This window comes from Bufo bufo, chromosome 7 (genome assembly GCF_905171765.1).
Source record: "Bufo bufo chromosome 7, aBufBuf1.1, whole genome shotgun sequence".
Taxonomy (NCBI): domain Eukaryota; kingdom Metazoa; phylum Chordata; class Amphibia; order Anura; family Bufonidae; genus Bufo; species Bufo bufo.
In genome coordinates this window covers 190,924,591-190,937,466 of record NC_053395.1, presented here as the reverse complement: position 1 = coordinate 190,937,466, position 12,876 = coordinate 190,924,591, and the positions used below count along the sequence as shown (strand labels likewise).

General features: G+C 39.0%; 1 protein-coding gene across 1 annotated transcript in view; it reads left to right on the top strand.

Annotated features, from left to right (window-relative positions):
* Window positions 1-12,876, top strand: part of B3GALT1 (beta-1,3-galactosyltransferase 1) — a 363,301-nt gene that overhangs the window by 104,237 nt on the left and 246,188 nt on the right. Inside the window, exon 2 of the mRNA XM_040441341.1 lies at window positions 6,282-6,341. The gene's annotated coding sequence lies outside the window, so the exon portion shown is untranslated. The remainder of the gene's footprint in view (window positions 1-6,281; window positions 6,342-12,876) is intronic.

Here is a 12,876-nt window from a genome sequence, read left to right as displayed (position 1 = left end):
ATAAGACGCACCTAAGTTTTTGAGGAGGAAAATAAGAAAAAAAATATTTTGAATCAATAGGTGTGCTTTTGGTGGGTTTTGAACTAATTGTGGTCGGTGGATGGCACACTGTTAAGGGGGATCTGTGGATGGCAAACTGTTATGGGGGATCTGTGGGTGACGCACTGTTATGGGGGATCTGTGGGTGACACTTATGGGGGATCTGTGGGTGACACTTATGGGGGATCTGTGGGTGACACTTATGGGGGATCTGTGGGTGACACTTATGGGGGATCTGTGGGTGGCTCTTATTAGGGGTCTCTGGGTGGCACTGTTATGGGGATCTGTGTATGACACAGTTATGGGGGGGATCTGTGGATGACACATATATAGCATCTTATGCTATGTGTCATCCACAGATCCCCTCCATAACAGTGTCCCTGTAGTGAATGACCCTCAATACAAGGGGTGGGGTTGCATCTGCTTTTATAATGACAGCGGGGCCCGTGCAGTGACTGTATTCTACTACATGGGCCCCACTCACTGTATAATCGTATCTGTATTCTGTAATAGTTAATTGTGTATATAATGTAATCGCATAATCAGCGCTACTTACAACTACAAGCGCTCGGTAGGTAGCAGAGAGAAGGGAGGACGCAGGCCGGGAGGACGGGCGCTGGCAGCGGGAGTCGCTACGTCACACGCCCACGCCGCCTGCTTCATTCATAAAGTGGGCGGCGCAGGCGCGTGACGTAGTGAGTGACCCGCCGCCCGCCCATCCTCCCGGCCTGCCTCCTCCCGCCTCTCTGCTACCTACCGAGCGCTTGTAGTTGTAAGTAGCGCTGATTATGCGATTACATTATATACACAATTAACTATTACAGAATACAGATACGATTATACAGTGAGCAGGGCCCGTGTAGTAGAATACAGTCACTGCACGGGCCCCGCTGTCATTATAAATGCAGATGCCAGCCCCCAGCCCCTCCTCCCTCACAGCTGATACACCCGCCTTGCAGCATCGCGGCAGGTGTATCATTGAAAATACGGCAAAATCCGCAGCATTCGCCCCATAAGACGCACTGCTATTTTTCCACCACTTTTGGGGGGGAAAAAGTGCGTCTTATATGGCGAAAAATACAGTAATTTTATTCCAAAAATCCATGCTATATAAAAAAAATCCTGAAATCCTACACTTTTATCTCTCTCCACTGAGTCTCACAACAGACCAAGGCTTCGGTAGAGATCACTTCTCTGCAGTCATCTCATTATTAGTGATGAGCGGCAGGGGCAATATTCTAATTCGCGATATTTCACAAATATTTTGTAGAATATTCGGCATATATTCGCGAATTCGAGAATTTGCGATTATCTTCTTGATTGCGAATACGGCAATGTAATTTGCGCGTATTGCGTGCGCAATACAGGCGTGGGTCACTTATGCTACATTTTTCAAGCTGGTAAAAGTTTCCTGAGACTGGAGAAAATGGTTGGCATGGCAGAACATTAGAATAGCTTTATATGCAGATAGAGTGCTCCAATATATTTGCAATTGCCAATATTTGGCAATTAATGATGCGCATATTTTTTCGCAATACGTGCAACTTATGACATCACAGCACTATGTCTGCAGCATGCATGTATGGACAGCAGAACCTATCACACTACCTAACACCCTGCACTGGAACCTATCAGCTACACTATATCAGGATCTAACCTACACTGACTATCTCCCACTAACTATCTGAATTATATATATGAGATAACTAACTATCTAATGTAATACAACAAAGCACAGAGACACTGCTGTCTCTTTCATAACTGCAATAAACTTTAGAAAACGACTGCTGGGGACGTTCTTATATAGTAAGGGGTAGGCAACTTTCCTATTGGTTGCTAGGGATGTTGCTAAGCTCAGACAAAGACATTGCAGCCTTCTCATTGGCTCACAAGCAAGAAGCAGGGAGGGATCATGGGTTTAGAAGAAAAAAATTTAGAATATTCTTGAATACGAATATATAGCACTATATTCAAAATCTTCGCAAATTCTCAAAGTTGCGATATTTGCGATTAATATTCGCAATCCGAATATTTGCGCCCAACACTGCTCATTATTATCACAGGTCCATGTACTTCTGTAAACAAGTTCTTTAAATACTTTCAACAGCACCCTATAATTTTGTGCAGAAAATAAAATTAAAAAAATCAATCAAAATAAAATAAAAAATATTATAAATAATAATATATGCTAGCATCTGACTTTAATTAGTAAAGAAAAGTATAAGTTATGCATTCCTTTTAATTAGGTCAGTAACTTCATGAATTCTTCCCCTACTTCTTGTATGGAGTACAAAGTAAGACCATATTTAAACATAAAATACACTACTTTGTATCTGTAACTAATGGTGTGTGAAAGGTAAACCAGCGGTCAGGCAGAAAGTGTTGTAGGCTTAGATTTTGGGCTTTGAGGGACATCAATTTAGATATAAAATTCAGAGCCCATCAAGAAGCTCTTAAAATAACCTTGGCAAGGCAACTAAGCCACAGTAAACATTTTAAGCAGAGCACCAGGGGGTGAGATACTTGAAAGCTATTTCATGCATCATATATCCAGCGCCATTGATAATGGTGGTTTCATTGTACTGTTGGTCCCAAACCAAATGCCCCTTTTCTAAATGTGGCCATGAACTAATCCTTGCCTTTTCTTAGACTGTAGAACAACAGAAGGAGATGAAGCTATTTCATGGATCATCTATCCAAATGCTTGTCTAGTGGAGAGGTCCCTCTAGTTATGGGCTTAGAGCAAATGTCACTTTTTCATTATGGCTGTCAGTTTTCCATTCAGATTGGGATGCTGTAGAATACAATTTCAAAATGATTCATGTTGCAATGGGCTTGTAGCATTACAGGATGACATTGAACTATGAATAATTTTGTTTAGACATCTGTATTAGCACTCAAGCAGCTAACATCTATTCGCCACTGTGATAAAGAGAAAAGAGATTGTTATGCTTTGTTTGTTTTGACACTGCTTGTCTTAAAACAGTATGCAATAAGCTCCTAAACTCCCCCATGTGGTGGCTGCTGGAAGCTGGAATTTAATGATTACACATGGTGATTGAAACTACTACCAGGGCACTTAGTAGCTCAGTTGCATTTAACATTAAAGTTTTTTTTTTTTCCGAAAGTAACTATATCAAAATATCAAAGGTATCAAAGGTATATTTCTATTCCATGGAATTGTGATGGCTTTGTTAGGCATAAATGATCTGAACTAAGAATAACCTAATAAATAGTGATGAGCGGCAGGTATATATATTCGTTATATTAAAAAAAAAAATACTCGAAGAATCGGCAAGGTAATGATCGCGTAATATGCAAATATTATGTGATCAATACAGGCGTGGGTCAAAAACAAATATATATCACTATAGAATTTAGTGCTATATATTACCGGTAGTTTTTTTTTGAATATTCTTCTTTTTTTTTCCCTCTGAAGTCATGATTCCTCCCTGCTTACGTTACTTAAGCAAGGAGGAATCATGACTTCAGATTGAAAAAAATTACATATATATAGAGCAATATAGCTAATATAATGCTATATTTGTTTTTCAGAATATTCGTAATATTCTAAATCAAGAATATATAGCAATATAGCGAATATTCTAAAAAAAAAACTAATATAGAGCAATTTAGCTAATATAGTGCTATAATCTTCAGATGAGAAAAAAATTACGACTATTAGAGAAAGAAGATTATAGCACTATATTAGCTAAATTGCTCTACATTTGTTTTTTCGAATATTCACTATATTGCTATATATTCTTGTTTTCGAATATTACGAATATTCGAAAAAACAAATATATAGCACTATATCAAATATATATATTTTTTAGAATATTCGTCTTTTTTTTTTTCAATCTGTACAGTTGTTCCACTTCGGCATACTCCTCCCCAACAAGCGTCCCCGTTACCATGGGAACACCTGGGGGTTAGAATATACCATCAGATCTGAGTTTTCACGATCTCAGTGAGATCGTAAAAACTCAGATCCGATGGTATATTCTAACCCCCAGGCGTTCCCATGGTGACATGGACGCTTGTCGGGGAGGAGTATGCCGAAGTGGAACAACTATACAGATTGAAAAAAAAAGCGTCGCCGTCCCCGACAAGCGCCCCATCCCCATATATTTGATATAGTGCTATATATTCATTTTTTAGAATATTCATCATTTTTCCCATCTAAAGTCATGATTCCTCCCTGCTTAAGTTGCTTGTGGGTCAATGATTTATTGGCCCACAAGCAAGAAACAGGGAGGAATCATGTTTTCAGATGTAAAAAAATGACAAATATTCAATATAGCGAATATATAGCACTATATTTGAAATATTCACAAATTCTCGAAGTTGCGATATTTGACATAAATATTCATAATTCGAATATTCGTGCTCAACGCTACTAATAAACAGAGTTTTAAACTGGAAAATTGCATTAAATAGTTTTTTTAGCATTTACTTAAGTTCTCTATAATATATAATAGAACATGTATGGTATGTTGGGGTATCATGACTATTAAGACGTATTACAGATATCAGGTAAGTATGATATTACAGGGTGAGATATTAAGCCATGGGCATTAATATTTTTTACATTTTTTGCCTAAGTACATCTAAATATGGTAGGGAAGTTCTGTCATAAGTACTCATAACAAGGGCAGTAAGACCATCTTTAACTCCTGTGTACATGGAAAAAGTATATAGATATTTACAGTATTAATGTGTATATACAGTACAGACCAAAAGTTTGGACACACCTTCTCATTCAAAGAGTTTTCTTTATTTTCATGACTATGAAAATTGTAGATTCACACTGAAGGCATCAAAACTATGAATTAACACATGTGGAATTATATACATAACAAACAAGTGGGAAACAACTAAAAATATGTCATATTCTAGGTTCTTCAAAGTAGCCACCTTTTGCTTTGATTACTGCTTTGCACACTCTTGGCATTCTCTTGATGAGCTTCAAGAGTTAGTCCCCTGAAATGGTTTTCACTTCACAGGTGTGCCCTGTCAGGTTTAATAAGTGGGATTTCTTGCCTTATAAATGGGGTTGGGACCATCAGTTGCGTTGAGGAGAAGTCAGGTGGATACACAGCTGATAGTCCTACTGAATAGACTGTTAGAATTTGTATTATGGCAAGAAAAAAGCAGCTAAGTAAAGAAAAATGAGTGGCCATCATTATTTTAAGAAATGAAGGTCAGTCAGTCAGCCGAAAAATTGGGAAAACTTTGAAAGTAAGGGCTATTTGACCATGAAGGAGAGTGATGGGGTGCTGTGCCAGATGACCTGGCCTCCACAGTCACCGGACCTGAACCCAATTGAGATGGTTTGGGGTGAGCTGGATCGCAGAGTGAAGGCAAAAGGGCCAACAAGTGCTAAGCATCTCTGGGAACTCTTTCAAGACTGTTGGAAGACCATTTCAGGTGACTACCTCTTGAAGCTCATCAAGAGAATGCCAAGAGTGTGCAGAGCAGTAATCAAAGCAAAAGGTAGCTACTTTGAAAAACCTAGAATATGACATATTTTCAGTTGTTTCACACTTGTTTGTTATGTATATAATTCCACATGTGTTAATTCATAGTTTTGATGCCTTCATAGTCATGAAAATAAAAAATAAACTCTTTGAATGAGAAGGTGTGTCCAAACTTTTGGTCTGTACTGTATATATATATATATATATATATATATATAGTTGTTCAGTTAATGATATTATGTATTATATAATATATTTATTATTAGAATTATAATAATATCTGAATATTAATATCAATGGTGTAACTAGGTGCTTTAGCAGACACAGTAATCATAGGATATCAATCTGTGATCTTATCTTTTCTCACGGGTTTAGTTAGCTACTGTATGTTCATTGCATGAAACTGAATCAGCCTTGAGGTCAATAGTGAGACATAATTGCAGTTGTAGATGGCCATGGTTTTCTTCTTCTGTAGGAGTACTGAGTCACAACCTATAATAAACCTGCGACCACTATATAACACATGCATGAGCTTGTAAATATATACAGCACAGTTCACACATACGTAAAACTGTCTACGTCAGTTCTGTTAGCGAGAGTTGCTGTTGCCACATTTAGGTTAATTCTTGAGTGACCTCATTCAATGAGTTAGATTTACCAGTAGAAAAGATCATGGCTTGTTTGAATTGCTCTTTTAAATTTTGTTAATTTTATGCCTTGATATTTTTGTATAATATTATTGTTCTTTTCTTTTTCTTATAGTTTATTTGCTGGATTGAAGATGACAGATGAAAAGAGTGCATAATGGTTCCAGCATCTCTGGTATGTCCTGTGAAATATAATAAAAGTATCCAGTTCGGCTTGAGCATTGCGGATTTCAGCCGAATACCATGTGTGCTCGATGCTCGAGTCAGTGTATTTAAATCTAATTTAGCCTCTATTTCTATGCAGAAGATCGCTGTACAGTGAGGGAATCTCTCTGTGTGAGTCCACGGCTTAGAAGTCACTGCTATGACTCCATATATAGCTATGTCCATATATGGGGTCAGTGCTTGGGGACACCCCAGTGTATTTAAATCTAATTTAGCCTGTATTTCAGAAAAGTTTCTGCCGGGATTCAAACTCACAACCTTTTGCATTAGAGGCAAGGCACTTAACCACTCAGCTATAATAGCTGCATAACCAGTTACTTAAATAAAAAAATAAAAAGAGAGACTTCTACTGTACTTCTACTAAGACCTATACAGTAGAAGTCTCATATATATATATATATATATTTTTTTTTTAAGTGACTGGCTATGCAGCTATATAGTGTAATGGTTAAAGTTCTGGGCTGTGATGCAGAAGCTGTGATTTCAAATCCCTTCAAAAACCTTTTCAGAAATAGAAGTTAAATTAGATTTATATATTAAAATTCTTTTTTAGTAATTGTAAAAAATGTATGGCATAAAATAAATGTGTAATTGCTAAAAAAAATATATATATACTGTGTATATATATATATATATATATATATATATATATATATATATATATGTATAGAGAGAGAGAGAGAGATAAAAATCATACTTCTGATATACTGTATATCAATGCATAATATATGGGAAACTACTACTGATGTTTTAGCCATAATATATTGACATATATAATATATAATATATTCTAAATATATAATAATATGTGTAAATATATTATGGCTAAAACATATATATATGTTTAGCCTTTATTTTGGATAAAGTTTGTGACAGGATTTGAACTCACAGCTTTAGCATCACAGCCCAGAACTGTAACCACTACACTATATAGCTGCATAGCTTGTTACTGAAAAAACAAAAACAAAATTAGACTTCTACTGTATAGGTCTCAGTCAGGGCCGGTGCAACCATATAGGCGAACTAGGCATTCGCCTAGGTCGGCGGCCTGCTGGGGGCGCCCTGGTGGGCAGTGGGCACCCCCTGACTGGGGCTGCAGCCCTGGGCGACAGGGCGAACGGCTCTTGAGCCGCCCCCAGCGCCGATACAGGATGGCCAGGAGGTGGAGGTCCTTCTTAAATATGGCAGAGCAGGCATCTGCTTACCCTGATGGCAGGTGCCTGCTCTGCCAGTAAATTACCGGAGGAGAGGAGGCGGACGGCAAGGGAGGCTGTTCTAGCAGCTCCCCACTCCTCCATCGTGCGCCCTCTGTGATGCCGGAATATGACATCATTCCAGCCCCGGCATACTAAACGGCGAGCTGGAGGACTGAGGAGCTGCACCACACTGGAAACCAGGGAGGTGAGTGTTTAAGTGTTTGACTAAGTGAGTGTCTGCCGGTGTATTTATGTCAGTGAGTGAGTGAATGTATGTATGTCTGTCTTTCTGTCAGTAAATGTATGTGTGTCTGTCATTGAGTGTCTGTGTGTGTATGTCAGTGAGTGAGTGTATGTCAGTAAGTGTGGATGTCTGTCGGTCAGTAAGTGTCTGTGTGTTTGTCAGTATGTGTATGTTTGTCAGTGAGTATATGTGTGTGTTTACCAGTGAGTGAGTGTCTGTCAGTGAGTTTCCGTGTGTTTCAGTGGGTAGGTGTATGTCTCTCAGTGAGTGTCTGTCAGTCAGTGAGTGTGTGTCTGTCAGTGAGTGTATGTGTGTCTGTCAGTGAGTATGTCTGTCAGTGAGTTTCTGTGTACGTCATTCAGTGAGTGTCTGAGTGCGTGTCTGTCTGTCAGTGTGTGTGTGTGTCTGTCAGTGAGTGAGTAACATGAGGGGGCGGCAAAATGGATCTTTGCCTACGGCGGCAAAAATCCTGGTCTCAGTAGAAGTACAGTACAGTAGAAGTCTCATATTTTTTTTAAGTAACTGGCTATGCAGCTATTATAGCTGAGTGGTTAACTGCCTTGCCTCTAATACAGAAGGTTGTGAGTTTAAATCCTAGCAGAAACTTTTCTGAAATACAGGCTAAATTAGATTTAAATAAACTGGGGTGTCCCCAACTACTGACTCCATATATGGACATAGCTATATATGGAGTCAGAGCAGGGACTCCTAGGCCAAAAGAGTCCCGACACCCTCCCCTCTTCAGAGCAGGGGGTGCCTGATGTTATCCTATTGACTTCCGGAGCATCGGCAAGTGTTCTACTCGAGCACACAAGCACTTTGGTGCTCGCTCAACACTATTATCTATCTTTATTATGTATTATCTGTTCTACATTTATATACCATATTTTTTGCCCTATAAGACTCACCTGCCCATAAGACGCACCTAGGTTTTTGAGGAGGAAAATAAGAAAAAAATATTTTGATCCAAAAGGTGTGCTTTTGGTGGGTTTTCAACTAATGGTGGTATGTGGATGACACTAGTATGGGGGATCTGTGGATGACGCACTGTTATGGGGGATCTCTGGATGATGCACTGTTATGGGGATCTGTGGATGGCGCTGTTATGGGGGATCTGTGGATGACACTGCTATGGGGGGATCTGTGGATGACACTGTTATGGGCATCTGTAGATGACGCTGTTATTGGGGTGGATCTGTGGATGACACTGTTATAGGGATATGTGGATGGCGCTGTTATGGGAGATCTATGGATAACACTGTTATGGGGGATCTGTGGATCAAACTGTTATGGGGGGATCTGTGGATGACACTGTTATGGGGGGATCTGTGGATGACACTGTTATGAGAAGGATCTGTGGATGACATTGCTATGGGGGGATCTGTGAATGACACATATATAGCATCTTATGCTATATATGTGTCATCCACAGATCCCCCCCATAACAGTGTCCTTGTGTAAATTGTGACCCCCAATACAGGGGGTGGAGGCCGGCAACTGGTGTTGGAATCGCGGCGGGGCCCGGTGGAGTCAATGTACTCTATTACACCGGGCCCCGCTCACAGCAGTATTCATATGTAAAGTGTAGGCATGGGAGCTTTGTTAAAGTATTGCAATTCTCTGCAGCAGTATCACCATCCACTGTAGTACTCACTATGAAACTATTGTAGCAGGCAAGCAGGCTGGCCAGCAGCGTAATGTCACTCGCTTCATCACGTGCCTGCTCCATTAATAAAGTGGGAGGAGCATGCACGTGACAAAGTGAGTGACCCGCCAGCCTGCCTGCTATGGTAGTTTCATAGTGAGTACTACAGTGGATTGCGATACTGGACCCCACCGCGATTTCTACAGCAGTTGCCGGCCTCCCGCTCCTCCTCCCTCCCCACTGATACATCACAGGCCGCGCTGTGCAACATCGCGGCTGGCGATGTATCGTGTTAGCAGAGTAAAAAAATGGCAGGATTCGCCTCATAAGACCCAGGGGCATTTTTCCCCCACTTTTGCGTCTTATGGGGCGAAAAATATGGTAGCTATGCAGTCTCAAACATTTGTTTGACTTAATTCTTTCCATTGTTAACACGTTACAAGATACAATTTCATTGGAGCGGTAAAGTTTCCGAGAGCTTTTCTTTCTTATAACAGTTAGTTTTCCTCAATGCTTTTTAAAGGTCACAGGAAATTCACATCCTGATTCATAGGAGCGCCTGTGACATAATCACAGATCTGGTGTTCCAAAGCAAAGTACATACATCACAATGAAGTTGTTTTTATGCACAAAGGCCATGCAGAATTAGTGGATCATAAAAACATTCAGTTGATATTCTTAATGGGGAGACAAAGAGTTAAGAAATCACAAGTATAACAAATAAAACGTGTGTCTTCCATAAATAATAAATCATTGGGGCACATTGGTTTGGTGACAAAAACATTACATTCTTGCTGACATCATTTAGCTCACAGATAATTTGTAACAAACAGGCTCTGTTCAGATTGTAACTCAATAATCAGTTGTAGTTCAAATAATACTCAATTTTTTTTTAATACTCAGAGTTATAACCATTTCTGGCCTCACAGAAAATTTAAGAACATTTGAAAATCCTAATCAGACTGCGGGTATATGGCAATTACTGATACAATCATATAAAGTGCAAGTGCAACAATATGCATGGGGAAATATAATCAGTGCATACAAGTAATGTTCCTCTGTCCACATAGTGTGGTCACAGAATCGGACTTCCGATCCTGGATCCACGGGACTTTAACATGCATACTGCCATAATAGGATAACATATATCTAGCAGATAATCTAGCATACTGACCCCAAAAAAAGGGGGCACAGTCTGGCGGGTTGTGGCAGTTTTTTTTGGGGTCATTATGCTAGATTATCTGCTAGATATATGTTATCCTATTATCAGTATGTATGTTAAAGTCCCGTGGATCCAGGATCGGAAGTCTGATTCTGTGACCACACTATGTGGACAGAGGAACATTACTTGTATGCACTGATTATATTTTCCCATGCATATTGTTGCACTTGCACTTTATATGATTGTATCAGTAATTGCCATATACCCGCAGTCTGATTAGGATTTTTAAATGTTCTTAAATTTTCTGTGAGGCCAGAAATGGTTATAACTCTGTGAGTATTAATAAAATTGAGTATTATTTGAACTACAACTGATTATGGAGGTATAATTTGTTATTTTGAATTTGATCTATGTATCTTAAGATTGGTTTTGCTAAAGGTGATACTGGATTGCTTACGCAGTGAGTATAGGGAAACAGTGTTGGTTTTTCTGTTCAGATTGTGCTTGAACCTTCTGTCGGTGGATTTCACAATGTATTACTTTGATAGACCTCTTGTCATATACAACAGTATATATAGATATGCAGTGGCATACATCACCTATCGACATGTAAAAAAAAAGTATACTTTTTGAAACTGGATGCTTCTGCATAGGAAACTATTGTCAACTACAATTCTCTATACAGAAATTTTTTATTTTTTTGCCAAACATGGTAAAAAGACAGTCTTTGACACCCCTTCCCCCAACATGATGTCAACAGAGTTGAAGTTCTGAGCCTGAGGACTAGATATGTACTGGTTTTCTGTAGATGTAAAGGTAAAGTGTTATCTTCACGTTTACCAAAGGCAGAGATCTCGAAGATGAGGAACGGAAACACAAAGTAAATTGTAAAGTTGCAGAACATTTTATTGTTCAGTGATGAGGTTTTATTTTCATAAAACTGAAGGATTCTTTTAACCACCTCAGCCCCCAGTGCTTAAACACCCTTAATGACCAGGCCACTTTTTACAATTCTGCACTACACCACTTTCACCGTTTATTGCTCGGTCATGCAACTTACCACCCAAATGAATTTTACCTCCTTTTCTTCTCACTAATAGAGCTTTCATTTGGTGGTATTTCATTGCTGCTGACATTTTTACTTTTTTTGTTATTAATCGAAATTTAACGATTTTTTTGCAAAAAAATGACATTTTTCACTTTCAGTTGTAAAATTTTGCAAAAAAAACGAGATCCATATAGAAATTTTGCTCTAAATTTATTGTTCTACATGTCTTTGATTAAAAAAAAATGTTTGGGTAAAAAAAAAAATGCTTTGGGTAAAAGTTATAGCGTTTACAAACTATGGTACAAAAATGTGAATTTCCGCTTTTTGAAGCAGCTCTGACTTTCTGAGCACCTGTCATGTTTCCTGAGGTTCTACAATGGCCAGACAGTACAAACACCCCACAAATGACCCCATTTCGGAAAGTACACACCCTAAGGTATTCGCTGATGGGCATAGTGAGTTCATAGAACTTTTTATTTTTTGTCACAAGTTAGCGGAAAATGATGATTTTTTTTTCTTTTCTTACAAAGTCTCATATTCCACTAACTTGTGACAAAAAATAAAAACTTCTATGAACTCACTATGCCCATCACGAAATACCTTGGGGTCTCTTCTTTCCAAAATGGGGTCACTTGTGGGGTAGTTATACTGCCCTGGCATTCTAGGGGCCCAAATGTGTGGTAAGGAGTTTGAAATCAAATTCTGTAAAAAATGACCTGTGAAATCCGAAAGGTGCTCTTTGGAATATGGGCCCCTTTGCCCACCTAGGCTTCAAAAAAGTGTCACACATCTGGTATCTCTGTATTCAGGAGAAGTTGAGGAATGTGTTTTGGGGTGTCTTTTTACATATACCCATGCTGGGTGAGATAAATATCTTGGTCAAATGCCAACTTTGTATAAAAAAATGGGAAAAGTTGTCTTTTGCCAAGATATTTCTCTCACCCAGCATGGGTATATGTAAAATGACACTCCAAAACACATTCCCCAACTTCTTCTGAGTACGGAGATACCAGATGTGTGACACTTTTTTGCAGCCTAGGTGGGCAAAGGGGCCCATATTCCAAAGAACACCTTTCGGATTTCACAGGTCATTTTTTACAGAATTTGATTTCAAACTCCTTACCACACATTTGGGCCCCTAGAATGCCAGGGCAGTATAACTACCCCACAAGTGACCCCATTTTGGAAAG